General features: G+C 44.2%; 1 protein-coding gene across 2 annotated transcripts in view; it reads left to right on the top strand.

Annotated features, from left to right (window-relative positions):
• Positions 1-13,782, top strand: part of ZBTB9 (zinc finger and BTB domain containing 9) — a 52,071-nt gene extending 38,289 nt beyond the window's left edge. For both annotated transcript variants that reach the window (XR_014251255.1, XR_014251256.1), the window contains 2 exons: positions 8,792-11,430; positions 11,462-13,782. The gene's annotated coding sequence lies outside the window, so the exon portion shown is untranslated. The remainder of the gene's footprint in view (positions 1-8,791; positions 11,431-11,461) is intronic.
• Positions 13,783-20,165: the final 6,383 nt, after the last annotated feature.

Below are 20,165 nucleotides of genomic sequence, written 5' to 3'. Positions count from 1 at the left end.
GGCCTTCAATGCAAAGGCAGATGACCCAGGTGCCAGGGAGGTGAGGGTAGACTCAGAGCACAGGAAAGCTGCCCATTTCCAGTGAGGAAAACATCAGAACTTATTATTAAGGAGAAGCAGAAATAGCCCATTTTTCATCAAAAGGGACCATACAGCTTGCAAGGAGTCAGAAACTAAAACCAACTAAATGGAAACCTTCAGACCACATCACTAACACATGGGTGGCAGCAATGACTTGGTTAGCAAGGAATGAACTGAGTCAGATCACGTTCCCCAAATTCCCCATCACATCCTAATGGAGATTCCTCTCGGAGGGGTCAACGCCTGTCCCCATGGGTGAAGGGTATGGTCACAGCGTCACTCATCCTCAAAGGTGATCCTGGAGCACGTGATTTCTACCTCATCAGGAGAATAATCCCTGAGGGGCACAGACAGATTCAGCAGGATAAGGGGGAGGCTTTGAGTCTTGTGTTTATGTCTGATGAGCAAGAAGAGCTCTCCAACAAGAGGCCGGGGGTCAAGTCTAGGGAAACTCTTCAGCAGGGAAGGGCGTGGTCATGTCTGTGTGGTCAGCAAATGTCTGAGCAAAGGAAGTGCAAGAGGAAAATTCCACTTTCCTCCTCTACTCTCAATACTTCTGGTCACCAAGTGCGTTTAGGGGAGGGGGCGTGGTGGGGGGAGGATTGGGTGGAGTAGGGTGTTCCTACACCAAGCAATTCTCACCCCACAATTTACTTCATTTCAGACACTCTCTACCTGGAGTGTTGGACCCCACAGGTCAAGGGTTCGGTCCCAGAAGACCGCCCCCACAATCTCAAGTCCAGGTTGTCTGTCATCTGGTTGTCTGACTGACCAGCTTTAAACCAGAGGTTTCCACGACCCCCTCTCAGGTTGGGTTAATTTGCTAGAGTGGTTCTCAGAACTCAGGAAAACAGTGTACTCACTCCGGCCAGTTTATGACAAAGGATATTAAAGGATACGAGTAAACAGCCAGATGAAGAGCGCTTCTGCCCTGTGTGGACCTAGGCTGTGCCACCCTCCTGGCATGTGGGCACATTCTTTTTTTTTTTTTTTTTAATTTTTTGGCTGCCTTGGGTCTTCGTTCCTTGGGCTTTCTCTAGTTGCGGCGAGCTCCCAAGAGCGGGGGCTACTCTTCGACGGGTTTCTCATTGCAGTGGCTTCTCTTGTTGCAGAGCATGGGCTCTAGGTGCATGGGCTTCAGTAGTTGTGGCTCGCGGGCTCTAGAGTGCAGGCTCAGTAGTTGTGGCACACAGGCTTAGCTGCTCTGCGGCTTGTGAGTTCTTCCCGGACCAGGTCTTGAACCTGTGTCCCCTGCATTGGCAGGCGGATTCTTAACCACTGTGCCACCAGGGAAGCCCTGGGTGCATTCCTGTTCACCAGCCCCGAAGACCTCATCAAATCTCATTGTCCAAGAGTTTTTTAATAGAGCCTAAAATCCAGCACCACCCCCTTCCCAGAGGTCGGAAGGTGGGACTGAAAGTTCCAGTCCTCCAATCACTTGGTCTTTCTGGTGTCCAGCCCCATCCTGAGGCCATCTAGGGCCCCACCCTAAGTCACCTCATTAGCATAAACTCCAGTGTGCTCAAAAGGGGCTCCTTACGGCTAACAAAAGACACTGCTATCATTCAGGGAATTTCAGGGGTTTTGGGAACTATGTGCCAGGAACTGGGGACAAAGACCAAATATATTTATTATACCACAGGAAGGAATGCAAACCTTGTTTGAGTGGCAAGGCAAGGTCTTGGGAAAGAAGCAAACGGAAGCAGGCTTACCAGACCCAAGTGCTAGGGCTGGAGTGGCCATGACCAGAGGGTGGATACTTTGGGGTCACAACTGGCAGAAGCTAGAGCAAAAGTTTGAATTTGGACCAAAAAAAAAAAAAACGGCAGTCCCCCAGCTTTGTGCCCTGACCAACTCCCATGACCAGAGAGGGACCACACACACAAGGCAGGAATATTTACAAAGGGAGGAGTGTGCACAGCCCTGCAGTTCTAAACCTGCACCCAAATCCACTTCAGAAACCAGACTCTAAGGGTAATAATGCATCCCACCTCTCTCAAGTGGGAGAGTAAGCCAGGTAGGCTTCACTTTTAAGAATTTTAAAATCTACCCATACGTACCCTAACCATTTTTTTTTTTTTTTTTTTTTTTGGCTGCACCGGGTCTTAGTTGCGGCACACAGGATCTTTAGTTGAGGCATGTGGGAATCTAGTTCCCTGACCAGGGATTGAACCTGGACCCCCTGCATTGGGAGCGTGGCGTCTTAACCACTGGACCACCAGGGAAGTCCACCCTAACCATCTTAACTTGGGCTGCTAAACAAGTAAACAATTAAAAGTATCATAAATGATAAATATCCACTGGCCAAAAAGATACGGCATATCTATTGTACATAGTGAAATACCACGCACTGTAAAGTAGATCTATATAGAAAGACTTGGAGATGTCTTCATGATGCAGGAAGTTGCTGTAAGTGGAACAAGGTTCAGCTTGATCCTTTTTAAAACATATATTCATACATAAAATCTGGACAAATTTATTCTAAACTCTTGAAAGAAAGGATTGAGAGAGGTATTCGCTTTCCACATTTTTTTTAACATAAAGAACCTGTATTACTTTCATAATCAAAAAAAGTTTTCTTTCAAAAATTTTTATTATGGTAAAATATAAACATAAAGTGTATTCATTTTTTAAACAATAGCAGAGATTGATTTGTCACTCATGCTACATGAGGGCTGTAATTGGCTATGGCTTTGCTCCAATGCATCCAGGCCAAAAGAACAATCCCGAACAAGACTTTCTCATGGATGAACCCAACCAGCAATCACTCTTTTTAAAAAAGTTGTGGCAAAATGTGTGTAACATAAAATATACCACTTTAATAATTTTTAAGTGTACAGTTCAGTGGCGTTAGGTAAATGCACCCTGCTAGGGAACCATCACCACCATCCATCTCTTGTAGAACTTGTTTCATCTTCCCAAACTGAAACTCCATACTCACTAAACTTAACTCCTCATCCCTCTTTCCTCATAGGCCCTGGCAACCACCATTCTACTTTCTGTCTCTAAAAACTTGATTCCTCTAGGTACCTCATATAAGTGGAATCAAGCAGAATTTGTCCTTTTGTGATTGTCTTATTTCATGAGCATAATGTCCTCAAAGTTCATCCATGTTGTAGCATGTGGCAGAATTTCCTTCATTTTAAGCCCAAGTAACATTCCATTGTGTGTGTACATATATATACGTACAGTATATATATATATATATATATATATATATATATATATATGTATACACACACACAATGTGATATCTATATATCTATATATCTATATATATATCACAATATACATATATCGATATATACCACATTGTTTATCCAGTCATCCACTGAATACCTGGGTTGCTTCCACCTTTTGGCCATTGTGAATAATGCTGCTATGAATATGGATGTGTAAATATCTACTGAAGTTTTCAGTTCTTTTGGGTATATACCAAGAAGTGGAATTGCTGGATCATATGGTAGTTCTATCTTTAATTTTTAGAGGAACTGCCATAACATTTTCCATAGCAGCTGCACCAGCAATGCACAAGGTTCCAATTTCTCCATAGCCTCACCAACACTTGTTATTTTCTGTTTTTTTCATAATTAGCCATCCTAATGGATGTTAAGTGGTATCTCATTGTGGTTTTTTTTTTTTTTTTAAAGTACTCGAACTGTGATTTTTCTTTTAATTTATTTTTATTAATTTATTTTTGGCTGTGTTGGGTCTTCATTTCTGTGCGAGGGCTTTCTCTAGTTGCGGCAAGTGGGGGCCACTCTTCATCGCGGTGCGCGGGCCTCTCACTATTTTGGCCTCTCTTCTTGCGGAGCACAGGCTCCAGACGCACAGGCTCAGTAGTTGTGGCTCACGGGCCTAGTCGCTCCGCGGCATGTGGGATCTTCCCAGACCAGGGCTCGAACCCGTGTCCCCTGCATTAGCAGGCAGACTCTCAACCACTGCGCCGCCAGGGAAGCCCCTCATTGTGGTTTTGATTTGCATTCCCCTAATGATTAGTGATGTTGAGCTTCTTTTCATGTGCTTATTAGTTATTTGCGTAACTTCTTTTAGAGAAATGTCTATTCAAGTCCTTTGCCCATTTTTTAATGGAGTTTTTTGCTGTTGTTGAATTGTAGGAGTACTTTATATGTTCTGGATATCTTTCAATTTTTAAAAACTTTCTTAAAAAGCTTTTTGCATGGAAAATTTTTAAGATTCACGAAAGTAGAAAGAGTAAACTGCAGCCATAAACATTCTGCCATTCTTGTTTCACCTGCTAGGTCTGATGACCCAGAATATCTCAAAAATATTTCATACAGTTGGATCAGGATCTTGGGGATTTTTTAGCTCTTTATTTTGACATAGTGATAGATCTACAGGATATTAGATCTTTGTATCTGGAGTTAAAACAGCACACAGGCTGAATGCAAAAGGTGAGTACTTTATAAGCAAAGGCATGCAGGAGAGCTGGTGTCTCTGAGCTCATCTCAGCCCTTCCCAAAAACCACTTATTTCACAAATCAGAATGGGAAACTATAGGAGAGAGAATTTGTAGCCAGGAAGAATGACAAGGTCCATCACTTCATAATATTACAGTTATTTTGGTTTCACAGAAAACATCCTTGGGAAAACATTTCTATACAGGGAGGCTGTGGAAATCACACTTCTACCAAAAATGAACTGTAACTATTAATGGGACAGATTTTTTAAAAAGTTTCCAATGTGATCAGAGTCACCTACTAACACCATTCTCTTCTTTCCTACTAACAGAGACACATTGTATTCAGGGTGACAAAGTGCTCAGCTAAAAAGACCATGTCTCCCAGCCTTTCCTGCACCAGGGCTGGTTCCAGGATACAGTTCTGGCCAATGAAAGGGAAACAGAAGTCACTGGACAGAGCTTGCAGAAAGCTCTGTAAAGTCTTTGAAGTGTGATACTTTGTTAGAAATGCAGAATCCTTGGGTAAATGCCAGCTTTTCACCTGAAAACTATCTACTTATGTGGCAGGAAGAAAAACCCATGTACTGGTCAATATAGGTGTGGATAAGGAGACCCTGACATGCATGGTCTTTGATGTAACTCGGAAGACTGCAACGCAGACATTCTTATCCAAACAGGTTTTAACAGGCTACCACCTAGCTTGCAGACCCCACTTATTAAGATCAAAGCCCCTTTTTTGAATTCTGTGATATAGTTTGATTTTCCACATACTTTCTTAGAGGGAAAAGATGTGTGACCAACTTGCAGAAATAGTCTTGTTGGCTTGCCAGATATATTTCTTGTTGTAAATCTGCATGCTGGTTAACTATAACAGCTTGGAAGTTACATAAATGTCCAACAATAGGGAATCAGTTAAGAACAAAATTCATTATAGAACATATGTAGAAGACGATGCAGGCATTAAAAAACATGACGTAAAAGAGCAGATACTGCCATGGGAAAATGTTCACAATTGAGGACATTTTAAAAATCAGGTTATAAAACAGATGTACTAAATGATTCCAGCTATGTTTAAAAATATATATACTCAGGGGAAAAAAAAAAACCTGGCAGAACCTTACTAAACATGGGATTATGTCTCAGGGTGCAATTGGAGATGATTTATGTTATTTTGTAATTTTGTAAATTTATGTCTTTATTTTTCTGTATTTTCCACATTCTCTGTCATGAACAATAATTACTACTATAATTGGAAAATGAGAAGCAATGAGTTTTTAAAAAATTATCACTCAGATTACCTTAGGCAAGTTAATCAACCTCTCTGTACCAGTTTCTTCACCTATAAAATAGGGATAAAAGCACCTCCCCCTTAAGGTTACCAAGACAGGTAAACCCTCAGAACAGGCCCAGGCAGGTGGGAGTTGCTCAGTGAAGGTCAGCTATTAGCACGGAAATGAAAATAGCATAGTTTTGCAAACACGGGGGTGTGAGCCTAAGGGGCCAGGTTTATCTCACCTGTGGTGACCCCACTTGCCAAGCCAGCCTGAGAGGTCAGCACGCTTTTCCCTCCTGTTCCAACGTGAACAACAGGTAACAAAGACAGGAAAGGAAACTTAGAGCTGAGTTCACAAACTCACAAGTCTTGTGAGTTTTGAACTGGCAAAACTGGCACCAGGTAGGAAAGGTAAACATGAGAGAAGCAGCTGGAATCTGACAAAGGGTGGGGGGCTATGGCTCCCTGGAGAGGGGGGACTCCCCAGAAGTACTTCAATTCAACTTATTTTATTTATTTAATTTTTAAATTCAGATATAATTGATTTACAATATTGTGTTATAATTCAACTTATTTTAAAACCCTGCACTGGCCTAACAGCCCACACCTACCCTGGAGCTGCCCTAATTTGTGCATTATTCACAAAAAAGAACAATTTAAAGTGGTCTGAACTTTACAGGTTTTTGCACAGGACACACCAGTCAATGCTCCAGTTTCTTCAGGGTGTTTACAACTGGGTTTCAAATATTTTTCAGACTTTGAGTGAGCTGTTGTGAAAGCAGACAGCAAATGAACACTTTTCATCCTCACATAACATCAGTGGCCACAGCAACAACAGAAACCAATTGCATGACCAACCTGTGGGGAAAAAGGATTCCTGGGTTGCACAGTTTAGGGGACCAGGAGGCAAGATAGTCTGACTGGTTCCAGTCAGAAAGAATGACTGGGGAGAAAATTTAGAGTAGGAACTGATACTGGAGAAATGTGATCTGTCCTAGAATTCCAGGGACTATATGATTTATTGTTGCAATGGGAATACCTCTTACTTCAGACAGTGAAAGGGAATGCTATTAATAATCGCACCAGGCCATTGGGTCTTAACTGGAATTGCCTCAAGCAAATTGGGACATACGGCCACCTACTAAAATGGAAGTTGTCCCTAAGGTCTAGGGTAAATTCCAGCTCTTCACCTGAAAATTATCTATTTATGTGGCAGGAAGAAATCTCTTCAAACTGAGGCAGGAGGTAAATGGGCCCCAGGCTGAACATCTGGAGTCTGACCCTATGGACAGATACTCCAAGATGAAGAGGAGGAGGGGCTGAGCCCTGCCCAGGGCTGGGAACATATTTCTCATTCTCAAGGTCAAGGAGACCTTCCTGACTACACATGCACAGAAAGGCTCCTTGAAGGTCAAAAAGGGAGGGGGCGCCACCCCATAGTAGGTGATGTCAAGCTACCCATAGGCCTCTTCGCTGGAATCCACCTTGGCTAAGAGATGTGTGCGCACACATGGGAGGACCCTTAGATAAATCAAATACGGACTCAGAACCAGGCAAAGCAAGATGAATGGCCAAAGGAAACCCGGAAGAAATGCCCCATATAAGTGATTCAAACTACTACGAGGGTGTGACTCTCTGACCCCGCCTGTGTGTCTATCCACACGTACTCTTTTTCCTCCTAATAAACACTTTACTTGTTTCACTACTTTCTGTCTTCGTGGGAATTCATTTCTGCAAAGCCAAAGGGCCAGAGCCTTGTCACTGGTCACTGGTCTAGTGGCTAGGATTCAGCGCTCTCACTGCCGTGGCCTGACTTCAGTCTCTGGCTGGGAACTGAAATCCTGCTTCAAGCTGCTGCAGGCTGAGGCCACCTGAGATCAAAACGACTGTGTCCTAAGTAAATAATTCAGAAGATCTATTTCAAGTGCTTACTACACAAGAGTTTGGGGTCTTCCTCTCTGGACATCCTGGACGAAACAAAAGGCAGCAGAGATGAGCTGATCTCTGTCTCTCAGCCCCCTGGTCCCTCCTGAGATTCCTGATACCATACCAGCCTGGGAAGGCGATGGGGATCTGAGCAGAAGCTCTACATGGACTCAGCAGGGTCAGGGGCCATCCCACCAGCCAGCCTCTGCTCCCCTTTCCTCACTAGACCCCAGGGGTTACGGGTCGGCCACTGGCTCAAAAGCCACTGGTGCATCAGTGACAGAAGAGGTTATGATTACAGGCCTAAAGACCACGTGACTGGCTGGGATCAGCTGAGACTTAAATGTGATGTGTGTTCTACTTAACAAGAATCCTCCAGATGTGACAGATGGAAAATGGGATTCCATTACATCCCCATGTTCTGTTTGATAATTATCTTATTCAGCCCTTTTCCTTTTTTAAAAAAATAAATAAATTTATTTATTTATTTATTATTTTTGGCTGCGTTGGGTCTTCGTTGCTGCATGCGGGCTTTCTCTAGCGAAGACCAGAGGCTACTCTTCCTTGTGATGCGTGGGCTTCTCATTGCGGTGGCTTCTCTTGTTGTGGAGCATGGGCTCCAGGCGCACGGGCTTCAGTAGTTGTGGTGCACGGGCTTAGCTGCTCCACGGCATGTGGGATCTTCCCCAACCAGGGCTTGAACCCGTGTCCCCTGCATTGGCAGGCGGATTCTTAACTACTGCACCACCAGGGAAGTCCTAAGGCTATTGTTAAGGAGTCTTTCAAGACTCCTGGACTTCAGAGATTGTTACTACATCTTGCGAAAGTGACCTTTAACTTTTAAAGTCTCTAATTCTGATTGGTTACTTAATAATTTGTAGTCCTGGTAGCACTATTTAAATATATTAGCAACCTCTTCTACTCATAAGACCATGGAGGCAAAAATGAATAAAAACAATGACTTTACTGGATTTAGTTTTTAAACAGAAGTCTAATCAGTTTAAGTTTAATGTTTAGGTTAACCTTATCAGCAATAAAGCTCCAACTGTTTAAATGTCTGGTGGTTGAAGTTATCCTTTCGCCTTTAGGAAACCTGTGGAGAGGCAGGACCAAGCTGTCTCGATCGTCGGGAGCGCATCAATGCTGCACTAGGGCCAGGGCCCGATTCCTCAGCAACCAGGAGAACCTAGAACAGGTGTGGGCTCTTGGTCCTCCAAGCAGCCAGGGAAGGTCTTCATCTTCAAAGGACAAAACAGCCATTCCTGTTGAGAGAACTTTCTAGTCCTCTTCCCATTACCCTGGATGAGAATTCCCTATGGCTTCACCAAGAGGACACAGGTGAGGAGGAGGGTTGGAGGTCCCATCACCATCACCCAGACACCTTTTCTCAGTCCAATGTCAGAATAGGGGCCACTGGATTCAGAGTGGTGCTTATTTGAACACGAAGGTTCTGAGAATTTGGGGGTTCTAGATCCAAGTCCTGTTCTCTACTCTGCTTCCATTTCCAAAGGAAGATGAAGATGCAAATTCTAAGTAGAGCACATGGGACTTCCCTGGTGGTGCAGTGGTTAAGAATCCGCCTGCCAATGCAGGGGACACGGGTTCAAGCCCTGGTCCGGGAAGATACCATATGCCGCAGAGCAGCTAAGCCCGTGGGCCACAACTACTGAGCCTGCGCTCTAGAGCCCACGAGCCACAACTACTGAGCCCGCATGCCACAACTACTGCAGCCCACGCGCCTGGAGCCTGTGCTCCGGAACAAAGAGAAGCCACCGCAATGAGAAGCCTGCACACCACAACAAAGAGTAGCCCCCACTCGTTGCAACTAGAGAAAGCTCGTGCACAGCAACGAAGACCCAACGCAGCCAAAAAATAAATAAATAAATTTATTAAAAAAAAAAATAGAGCACATAAAAACTGTAAATGCTACACTCTGCTCATTTAGAAATCCTAAGTCCATTGGGCCCTGATGAAGGTGGAAAGATAACCATCTTGAGCCTTCCTTCACAGGAACTGTGAACCAGAAGAGACCAGAGAGAAAAAGGCTGGATAATCACTGGCAATAGTAAAATCAACCAGGAGGAGCCTATATTCTTAACAATGGAACTCACAAGCCTTTGGAATTACTTACGAGTAATTATCAGTACAAGTTGAAGGCAGGGCAGGTCGGTGGTCCCAAGGCCTTCCTGCACTCACCCATCTGGCTCTGGTTCTTTGTCCAGCCCAGATACACAGGTCTCCCCTTTTTCCAAATGGCTTAGCACCTCAGGTTTATAAACTGCAAATCCTATTTATGGGCAAGGAAAAGGGTCAGCATTTCAAGAAATCAGGGTATCAGGACAACTCTGCTGGGGGCCCCAGTTAAGCTGTCCTCCTCTTTGTCCCCGCCCCTTGGCTCCTTCCCTCAGGCTCTAGATACTCATTTCCTTCCTTCTTTCCTTTCTCCCCAGGACTAGCTGAAGACTTCTCAGGTTTCTGCTTTCTTGCAGTCCACTCTCACCTAAAAAAGCTTCTAAGATAAAGGTTTTCTGCTGGTCACTACAGAAATAAAGACAATGGGCAGGTAAATCCTCGTCTATACGGTTGACCCTTGAACACAGGGTTAGGGGTGCCAATCCTCTGAGTTGTCAAAAATCCACCTATAACTTTACAGTGGGGCTGCCATACCCACGGTTCCGCATCTGTGTATTCAACCAACTAAGGATAGAGTAGTACTGCAGGACATATTTAGGGAAAGAAATCAGTTTGTAAGTGGACCTGTTCAAACCCATGTTGTTCAAGGGTCCACTGTATTTCCGGTTTTCCTTTTTAGATGCTAATCCTGGGAATCTCTTTTCACCCCACTTTCATATCAAGGACAGAGTTCAACTCTATCCATTCTTTACTTTTTCCAACACTTGGGGTAGGGGACCCCTTTTCGTTTTTTTTTCTCATTTTTTTTTATTATTGGCTGTGTTGGGTCTTTGTTGCTGTGCGCGGGCTTTCTCTAGTTGCAGTGAGCGGGGACTACTCTTCGTTGCGGTGCGCAGGCTTCTCATTGCAGTGGCTTCTCTTGTTGCCGAGCACGGGCTCTAGGCACGCGGGCTTCAGTAGTTGTGGCTCACGGGCTCTAGAGCACAGGCTCAGTAGTTGTGGCACACAGGCTTAGTTGCTCCGTGGCATGTGGGATCTTCCTGGACCAGGGCTCGAACCTGTGTCCCCTGCATAGGCAGGCAGATTCTTAACCACTGTGCCACCAGGGAAGCCCGGGGACTCCTTTTCTAACTACAAAGTATGAGGGGCTGGCAAAGGAGTCCTCCACCTTAATGTCCCCCCAGTTTAATCTAATTAAATCATTCTGTTACATGATTACAGTGACAAAAGGAACTAAGGACTCATTTCTTTTTTCTTTTTTTTGGCTGCACCACGTGGCATGCAGGATCTTAGCTTCTTAGTTCCCGGACCAGGGATCCCTTGCCTCCTGCAGTGGAAGCACTGAGTCCTAACCAGTGGACCGCCAGGGAATTCCCAGGACTCATTTCTTATATTTGGGGAAGTCAGAGAAATACGCTGCCTCTGGGGTCAGAATATTCTGAGGCCTGGAAAGCAGTGTGGTCCTGGTGAGCACATCTTTTTTGTGTGTCTGGGATGACATGAAAGACAATAGCAGTGGGCAGCCACCCTAGAAACCTACCAGTTGGTCCCAGGCCTGGGATCCTGCTTATAGAGAACTCCAGGTATGAGAAAGGCAGTAACTGAGAATGCTGAAAATGAGAAAGGCAGTAACTGAGAATGCTGAAAAACTGCACACTTTTAACAGATAAGAATCGGGCGACATGAGTCTACGAGTAGAAATATCTTTCCTCAGGGCCCAGGAGCACCTCTGGGCTCTCTCTCTGTCCATGGTGGGGCGGGGGGGGGGGGGTGGTGGTGGTGGTGGGGACCAGGAACTGCACGGCTCCACCCAGCAGCACTCTCACCAGAAGAGTGCCATACCAATAAGGGACACAGGCAAATTCCAAGCCTTTTGCCTGACCTAAAAATAAGTAATGCAGGGACTTCCCTGGTGGTCCAGTGGTTAAGACTTCGCCTTCCAATGCAGGGGGTGAGGGTTCGATCCCTGGTTGGGGAGCTAAGATCCCACATGCCTCGTGGCCAAAAAGCCAAAACATAAAAAAAGAAGCAATATTGTAACAAATTCAATAAAGATGTTAAAAATGGTCCACATCAAAAATAAATAATGCAAAGAAAAAATAAATACTGACTAAAAAAACAAATACTAAAAAAACCATAAACAAAAACAAATACAAACAAAAAAATTAGAAACTTGAGCTCAGGGGACTTCCCTGGCGATCCTGGGGTTAGGACTCTGCGCTTCCAGAGGTTAGGCACAGGTTCGATCCCTGGTCGGGAAACTAAGATCCCGCAAGCTACGTACACACGTGGCCAAAAAAAAAAAAAAAAAGAAACTTGAACTCACAGGTCTACTTGGACAAATTCTGGAAGCTCTCCAGTCCCTGAAACGTTTCACAACACACGAGAGGGGGAGTGCAGAGGAAGACCCAGTTAGAAACAAAGTGCAGTTAAGCCTTCCAGTCAGACCGACTCTGGGTCGCAGGAAAGTCCTTACTCGGGGCGATAGCAATTCCATAATTCTTTAGCATTCCGTCCGCGTAGAGAGCCTTCCGAGGAGGGTCCAGGCGCTTCCACTCTTCATATCTGAAGCCCACGTCCACATCCTCCAAGGTCACCGGCTCTTGGAACTGAAGGTTTGTCCACTATGGCCGGGGTCATCCTATCACCTGCTACGTCAAGAGAAGTGGGGGATGGACGGGCCTGAGAAAAGGCGGTCGGGGGGCAGAGCCCCGACGACCCCAAGCACGGGGCGATGCACAGCCGGCGTCGACCCCCGCCAGGGGCTTGGGACCCGCACCCACTGTCACCTCGGGCGCTGGCGGCATGGCAAGTTGAGGTCAAGGGGAGCACAGGTGGATAGAGTGCAGCTAGTCCGCCCTCCACAGCGCGATTTCGACCAATTCCCTTCTAGCGGCAAAACGACGAGCCAGCGGACCTCGAGTCTGAAGGAGCCTCAGACCCCGCCCCCAGCCGACTTCCGGTCCTCTCTAGGCTGTGCGGAGGACCCTGCGTCTCTGTGGGCGGCTCCCTGGGACGCCTGGGTACCCCGGGTCAGGCTTTTACCGTAAACCTGCGGCCCGGGGTTAGGATACGCGGGGACACTGCTTCGAGGCTTAGCCTAATCACTGTTCAGATTTTATGTGAGTCATCTTTCAAGATACTTTTACCCACTGTATTTCCTATTGGACATCTAAAAATTAATAATAAATAGGGAAAAAAAAGCAATGGTACTCCTAATATACGGAAATAACGAGTTAACATTTTAGTGAATTTTACTCTGATGATTTTCTACACATAGTTTGATATTTTTGTGTTTTTGTCATCTCCAGTTTTTCCACTTAATTCTTTCACGGAAGCACTCCTCTCCCCACCCCCGTACTGTGGTGCGCATTGTAATAGTCCATTAACTGGATTATCATCCTTTATTTACTCGTTCGATGTCAAATCACCTGGATTGTGCCTGGGAATACCGGCCTTCCTTAGAATGGAAGTTGTGTCTTTGCCTATCCTCTGGGAAGTGCTGAAGCTCGTCCTTGTGTTTTCTCTCCAAACAGCTCTTGAGGATGGTGCTGGTTCATTACACAGCCCCCCTCTAATCAAAGGAGGACCTTCTTATGATCTCGCTTTCCAGAGGAGTTTAACTTTTTAGAGCAGTTTGTTAGTTTTTGGCCTATGGACCCTTCGAGTTTTGAATTTGAGTGGTGTTGGCTGCTAGAAAGCTTAAAGCAAATCTTTCCGGTCAAGGATATATGACTTAAGCACGTGTATTTTTTGTATTGCTAACCCTACTCTTGGCACCCTCCCACTTTGCTATCTTTGTTTTCCATCCCTTTGCCTTATATTTCTTGTTTGTTTTAAACGTATTTTATCTTGTTCTTTGGTTTAGGCCTCTGTAAGCCATCTTAAATTCTTTTTTGAAACAAGGTGGTGTATAAAATCATAAATAAAATTGCTCAACAACTTCCCTACTGTTGAAATAAACTTTCCTAATATTTAGCTCTTTGAAATTTTGTCACAGATGAGCATTTTTGACCATAAAGTACTTTTTCTATTTAGATTTTTTTTTTAAGCCAAAGTCCTAGAAAATACTGGATCAAGTGAAAGGATATTCAATGAGTATTCCTTGAGGCTTTTGGATGCTGTGGAATATAGAGATGACGGGGGTGGGAGGGACAGCTAACATTTATTGAGGGTTTACTCCATGCCAGGTACTTGCTAAACCCTTCACGTGAGTCCTACTCTCAAAATTCTTTTTTTTTTTTTTTTTTAATTTTTAAAAATTTATTGTTGGCTGCGTTGGGTCTTCGTTGATGCACACACGCTTTTTTCTTTCTAGTTGCGGCGAGGAGGGGCTACTCTTCGTTGCGGTGCGGGGGCTTCTCATTACGGTGGCTTCTCTTGCTGCGGAGCACAAGCACTAGGCCGCGGGCTTCAGTAGTGGCACGCGGGCTCAGTAGTTGTGGCGCGCAGGCTTAGTTGCTCCGCGGCACATGGGATCTTCCTGGACCAGAGATCGAACCCATGTCCCCTGCATTAGTCGGCGGATTCCTAACCACTGCGCCACCAGGGAAGTCCCCGTGCATTCTTTTTTTTTTTTAAACCCCACATTTGTTTATTTATTTATTTATTTTTGGCTGTGTTGGGTCTTCGTTTCTGTGCGCAGGCTTTCTCCAGTTGTGGCAAGCGGGGGCCACTCTTCATCGCGGTGCGCGGGCCTCTCACTATCGCGGCCTCTCTTGTTGCGGAGCACAGGCTCCAGACGCACAGGCTCAGTAATTGTGGCTCACGGGCCCAGTTGCTCCGCGGCATGTGGGATCCTCCCAGACCAGGGCTCGAACCCGTGTCCCCTGCATTAACAGGCAGATTCTCAACCACTGCGCCACCAGGAAAGCCCCCCGTGCATTCTTATAAAAGTTAACTAACCATAAAAAACAGGGCCCAGTGAAAGAGTTCCCAGTAACGAGGGCTATCACAGATCGGGGAAGGACAACACTGTGAGATGAAGGTAGTCGGCTGCCAAGGAGGCATATAACCTAGGGACACATCTGAGAGGAGAAAAGACTATTTGCAGTTGTTTATATTTAATTTTCAATTAATTAAAGTTGTAAATTTACAAACAAATTTTCTTAAGTTTAACTTACTTAACTTTAATGTTCTGTTTAGAAATCTTGTATTTTTTGTATAAAAATAAGAGCAATAACTTGTTCCTTGATTAATGTTCAGTTAGCCCATGGGTTTGCCATATTAGATTTGCTTGAACATTACTCATGCCATTTACAAAGTTAGTTAATTAAATTCTCTTAAATATTTAAACTACATTTACAAATTTAATATACTTGCTTTTTTTCAAGCACTTCAGATGCCTCATAGACAGATTTACAAGTCAAACAAGAAAAAAATCTTCTTAAGCATGTAAATAACTCTCCTAAACCTAATAATTCAAGCTTCTAAATGTGGCAAATCAAGTTGTCTTCAAGATATCCATACCATTTACAAGTGTAATCAAATTATCTTATACTTTTCAAGCTTCAAATCACAAGTCTATAATAAATTACACAATTCAATTCGAAATCACAAGATTAGGGTGGGGGGGAGGGATAGACTGGGAGTTTGGAATTGACATGTACACACTGCTATATTTAAAATAGATAACTAATAAGGACCTACTGTATAGCACAGGGAACTCTGCTCAATATTCTGTAATAACTTAAATGGAAAAAGAATTTGAAAAAGAATAGATACATGTATATGTATAATTGAATCACTTTGTTGTACACCTGAAACTAACACAATATTGTTAATCAACTATATTCCAATATAAAATAAAATTAAAAAAAGAAAAGATGGGGCTTCTCTGGTGGCGCAGTGGTTAAGCATCTGGCTGTCAATGCAGGGGACACGGGTTTGAGCCCTGGTCTGGGAAGATCCCACATGCCGCGGAGCAGCTAAGCCCGTGAGTCACAACTACTGAGCCCGCACACCACAGCTACTGAGCCCATGCGCCACAACTACTGAAGACCGTGCACCTAGAACTGGTGCTCCACAACAAGAGAAGCCACTGCAGTGAGAAGCCCGTGCACCGCGGCAAAGAGTAGCCCCTGCTCGCCGCAAATAGAGAAAGCCCATGCACAACAACGAATACCCAACGCAGCCAAAAAAAAAAAAAAAAAAGATAGCCAGGACGTGGAAGCAACCTAAGTGTCCATCAACAGATGAATGGATAGAGAAGATGTGGCATGTATATACAATGGAATATTACTCAGCCATAAAAAGAAACGAAATTGAACTATTTATAGTGAGGTAGATGGACCTAGAGTCTGTCACACAGAGTGAAATAAGTCAGAGGAAGATACTGTATGCTAACACATATATATGGAATCTAAAAAAAAAAAAAAGGTTCTGATGAACCTAGGGGCAGGACAGGAATAAAGCCGCAGATGTAACGAATGGACTTGAGGACACGGGGAGGGGGAAGGGTAATCTGGGACGAAGTGAGAGAGTGGCATGGACATATATACACTACCAAACGTAAAATAGATAGCTAGTGGGAAGCAGCTGCATAGCACAGGGAGATCAGCTTAGTGCTTTGTGACCACCTAGAGGGGTGGGATAGGGAGGGTGGGAGGGAGACGCAAGAGGGAGGAGATGTGGGGATGTATGTATATGTATAGCTGATTCACTTTGTTATACAGCAGAAACTAACACACCATTGTAAAGCAAGTATACTCCAATAAAGATGTTAAAAAAAAAAAAGTCAGCGACTTCCCTGGTGGTCCAGTGGTTAAGACTCTGCACTCCCAATGCAGGGGGTGCAGGTTTGATCCCTGGTCAGGGAACTAGATTCCACATGCCTCAACTAAAAGATCCTGCATGCTGCAACTAAGACCCGGCGCAGCCAAATAAATAAATAAATATTAAAAAAAAAAAAAAGTCAGGAGTTTGACAAGCAAAAAACAACAAAAAAAGAAATCACAAGATTAATTTGTCAGATTCTCTAATATGTCAAATTCTCTTAAAACTTATAGACACATTAGAAAACAAACACACAGGGCTTCCCTGGTGGCGCAGTGGTTGAGAATCTGCCTGCCAATGCAGGGGACATGGGTTCGAGCCCTGGTCTGGGAGGATCCCACATGCCGCAGAGCAGCTAGGCCCGTGAGCCACAATTACTGAGCCTGCGTGTCTGGAGCCTGTGCTCCGCAACAGAAGAGGCCGCGATAGTGAGAGGCCCGCGCACCACGATGAAGAGTGGCCCCCACTTGCCGCAACTAGAGAAAGCCCTCGCACAGAAACGAAGACCCAACACAGCCATAAATAAATAAATTAAAAAAAAAAAAATGTCCTCACTTCAGTGGACAGTATAATTAGGAATTTTAAAAAAACAAACAAACACACAGAGACTATCTCAACCTTCCAAAATCTTTTCCCTAACCATTGCATAAATGAAGTAACATTATGGGTTGTTTTTATTTAGTCATTTCTATTTTTCTTCCCAAGGTGATAGAATAAAATACGTTCTGTTCATATTTTTCTTGCCATAATTCTACAACCATCTTCCTGATTTACCCCTACAACTAGAGAAAGGTCAGATAATTACCTTCTAACTGTAAACTTAGATTTAAAGAAAACTAACACAGTATATTTACTACTTTATATTATTTATCTATGCAAGGAAAAAATGAATACTTAAGATAGAGTGAATGATGCAACTATTACTTGATACTATTATGTTCTCCTTCTTTAGTATACTTTTTTCTTTTACCTATACTTTTTTGCTTCGTCCATAAAATGGGCATAATAATTTCTATCTTAGAGAGCTGTACAGCCAAATTGAGATGTCTGTCATAAGCATAATACCTCAACACATATTCATTTCTTCCTTTCTCCTTTCCTCGTGTCACAACCTTTCCCCAAAACTCAGATAAATGTTGAGAAATTCCAGGGTCTCTTCTTTCTCCAAATGGAAGGCAGGGGTGCGTGTGCATATTTGGGAAGCAGTTTTCTAAAAGGGAAGAAAAATGTCTTTCACCAGGGAGGCACACCTCTCCTTACTGTGATCTCTCCACTGTCCACAGTTGGGTTTTTTTTTTTTTATTAATTAATTAATTAATTTTTTGGCTGTGTTGGGTCTTCATTGCTGTGCGCGGGCTTTCTCTAGTTGCGGTGAGCAGGGGCTACTCTTCATTGCGGTGCGCGGGCTTCTCATTGTTGTGGCTTCTCTTGTTGCAGAACACGGGCTCTAGGCACGCAGGCTTCAGTAGTTGTGGCACGTGGGCTCAGTAGTTGTGGCGTGCAGGCTCTAGAGCTCAGGCTCAGTAGTTATGGCGCACGGGCTTAGTTGCTCTGTGGCATGTGGGATCGTCCCGTGTCCCTTGCATTGGCAGGCAGATTCCTAACCACTGCACCACCAGGGAAGCCCCACAGTTGGGTTTTGAGATGATTGACTGCTTTTTTTTTTTTTTTAATTTTTAAAACAGATTTATTTATTTATTTATTTTGGCTCTGCACGTCTTCACTGTGGCACGTGTAGCACATGGATCTTCATTGCGGCATGCCTGTGGGATCTACTTCCCCGACTAGGGATCGAACCCAGGCCCTCTGCATTGGGAGCGCCGAGTCTTACGCAGTGGACCACCAGTGAAGTCCCTTGGCTGCTTTTTCTTTTTTTAGCCAAATTTTTTTTAATATATATATATTTTTAATTTTTCATTTATTTTTTTGGCTGCATTGGGTCTTCATTGCTGCGTGCAGGCTTTCTCTAGTTGCCGCAAGTGGGGTGTTCTCTTCGTTGTGGTGTGCGGCTTCTCGTTGCGGTGGCTTCTCTTGTTGTGGCATATGGTTTCAGTAGGTGCGGCATGTGGGCTCAGTAGTTGCGGTACTTGGGCTCTAGGGCATGTGGGCTTCAGTAGTTGTGGTGCATGGGCTTAGTTGCTCCTCGACATGTGGGATCTTCCTGGACCAGGGATCGAAGACGTGTCCCCTGCATTGGCAGGCAGATTCTTAACCACTGTGCCACCAGGGAAGTCTGACTGCTTTTAAAAATAGAAATAGTGTGTATACTTGTGTTTTTGGATTAAAAGATTGTTAAGATCCTAAGAAAAACGTTTTAAGAAGAAAATATACTTATTTGATTGATATTTAAATCAAATCGGTTTAGAGCAATCTAGTTTCTCAAAGAAAAGAAAAATTAGCCAATAAATCAGTCAATAATTTGTGATAAGATTGATTGCATTCGTGATCCCAATTTTTGACCTCTATCTGTATCCACATTCTTTGCCCTGTGACTTTATAATACCTCTCAAAAAAGACGTAGAGGGGACTTCCCTGGCGGTCCAGTGGTTAAGACTCCGTGCTGCCACTGCAGGAGGCACGGATTCCATCCCTGATTGGGGAACTAAGATCCCGCATGCCACGCAGTGCGGTCCAAAAAAAACAAAAAAGGATGTAGAGCCCATTTCCCTACCCCTTACATCTGACTTGGCCAGGTACTTGGTGTCGGCAAATAGGATGTTAGCAGGCTGGAGGCCTGCAGAAGATTAAACAAGTGCTTTCGTGTTTGCATTTCCTCTCTTACTTTTCCGCAGTTGCTTCAAGAACATGCTCAGTCTTGCTTGAGGACATGTCTTGGTTGCTGGGGGGATGTGAGAAAGACACATGGAAGAGAGTCCAGTTGTCTAGAAGTCATACTACCAGCCAGCCATCAGCTAGACCCGTTGACTAACTGAAGATTCATTAGTGAGCTCAATCTAAATCAACAAAACTGCTCAGTTGACCATTTGTTGTGAGAAATTATCTACATTTATCGTTTTATTTATTTATTTTTTTAGACTTTTTTTTTTGGTTGCATCGGGTCTTTAGTTGCGGCACGTGGGCTCCTCAGTTGTGGCATGTGAACTCTTAGTTGCAGCATGCAGGTGGGATCTAGTTCCTTGACAAGGGATCAAACCCAGGCCCCCTGCATTGGGAGCGCAGAGTCTTAACCACTGCGCCACCAGGGAAGCCCCTACAATTATTGTTTTAAATCACTAAGGTCTGGAGTTGTTACGCGGTAATGAAACCACACAACTCATCTCAGGACTTAACAGAGCTCAGGTTCTTTATGTCTTGGCACTGAAAGAATTCGGTGAGGGACAAAGTGATAGGTAAGAAGTGGATTTATTTGTATAGGACACTTGAGAAGGATATAAGCAGGTGGGCAAGAGGGGTCTGCCCTGAAAACTAAGTGGACTACATTTTTGCAATCAAAGGAAAAGTGGGGAGAGAGAGAAGGCCACCTTACTTCTCTTTCTTTGTAAAGATATTGCAGGAAAATGGGGAGCGAGAGGATGGTAACGTCCCAGGGTCTCG

The sequence above is a fragment of the Balaenoptera physalus genome (assembly GCF_965194825.1).
Source record: "Balaenoptera physalus genome assembly, chromosome: 11".
Classification (NCBI taxonomy): Eukaryota; Metazoa; Chordata; class Mammalia; order Artiodactyla; family Balaenopteridae; genus Balaenoptera; species Balaenoptera physalus.
This window is presented reverse-complemented; position numbering and strand designations above follow the sequence as displayed.